The following is a 1615-nucleotide window of genomic DNA, read 5'->3' as shown; positions in this document are numbered from 1 at the left end:
TAGTTAGAATAGGTTAGGTTCAGACAGTAACAAATAGCCCAAAGGAGTCAGGCATTTTAAAAGGCACTGATTTATTTCCTATTTGTATGACACAGACACACAGACACAGGTCTGGTAAAGTCAGCTTACTGTGGTAACTCAAGACACATCTCAAAGGTTCTTGCTTCTGTTTCCAATGAAATTGAATTTTGGAGGGTCTAATGATGGTGATATAATACATTCTCCTAAAAGCCACTTATGTCCTTTCTATTCAGGCCCACTGATCTACTTACCCACAAGGGACAGGTAGGTAGGATGCTGGGAATAACTTGATACAGAGTACTAATGCCTGCTACAGTTGGCCCCACTTAACAAAGTTTAATGCATCCTCAGTTCTTTTCTCAGCAAGCATGAGTATGTGGTCACCTTATTTCTGCACTGTGAAAAAGTAGGTCTTCTCACATAAAAGATACTTTATGTTTTACAGATAGGGCCTGCATCCTGTGCTCGTGAGCCCTTCATCTGTGGAATCAACCAACCATGGACTGAGAATATCTAAGACTGCGTGCACTGAGCATACAAACCATGGACTGAGAATATCTAAGACTGCGCACACACTGAGCATACAGACTACTTTCTTGTCTTCAGGCCCTGAACAAAGCAGCTGCTCACACAGCCTTCCCGTTGTCCTGGGCATTGTACCTATACAGAGAAGGGAGTACATGCAAGGAGGTACATGGATTATGTGTAAATGTGACGTCATTTCAGACTTGAGCATCCATGAACTGGTATCTGCAGAAAGCCCTGAGACCAATCTCGACAAATACTGGGGTATCTACCTAGCCTGACTCATGCTTCCATTCGTTCCTGTGAACAAAACCAGTCATGTGTCTTTTGTTAAAATACCTCCTTTAAGTAGACCAGATGTCTATCAAGCCACCATCCTCAGTGTAGCTCCACGGCACATGCCCAGTGGGTGACTTTGTGTTTTCTGCAGAGGACCAGGAACAGCATCGCTTCTGCCAGGAGTTCCTTTACACAGTGGAAACACCCATGGGTGGGGCATGTGAGTCATAGTGAGACAGAAAGCAGTGTCCTGCCTCCTGATTTACTGGCCTGTCTCCATCCATGGCTCCCTTTCTGAACAATTAGACCAGTAACATCTTATTTAACCACTGCTTTCCATCATTAGAAGTTTCGTGTTCTCTTTGCAAAAAGCAAGTCCCTTGGTCAGTCAGATAAATCTAGCCTCCTGGTAGGTGTCACCTTCCCTGATTCCAGGAACATGAGGTAGCTTGATCGTCTTCAGTTGCCTCTTCCATTTCATGAAAGGTTGCTGTGTTATATTAAAGTCTCAGCGGCTTTAAGTGTTTCCTATGATGTGCCCTGTTTCATTCATTAGGATGCTCTTGGGAGAGGCTTGAAGGTAGTGCTGAGTTCATTAGAAACATCGCAATCACGTGAGGTCTACCATTACGTCAGTCACAGCTGAGTCTTCAGCATTGCATGGCCTCAGCGGTACTGAAAGAAGACGAAGAGCGCAAATGATCTGACCTGGGCTGAGAACTCACCTGGGGCTGCTGGCCACAGGTGGGAGTATCCGTCATGTGAGCTTTTCTATGTGGCTGCCTGGGTT

This window comes from Rattus rattus, chromosome 9 (genome assembly GCF_011064425.1).
Source record: "Rattus rattus isolate New Zealand chromosome 9, Rrattus_CSIRO_v1, whole genome shotgun sequence".
In the NCBI taxonomy this organism is placed as follows: Eukaryota; Metazoa; Chordata; class Mammalia; order Rodentia; family Muridae; genus Rattus; species Rattus rattus.
The sequence above is the reverse complement of the archived record's forward strand: the minus strand, read 5'-3'. Positions refer to the sequence as shown.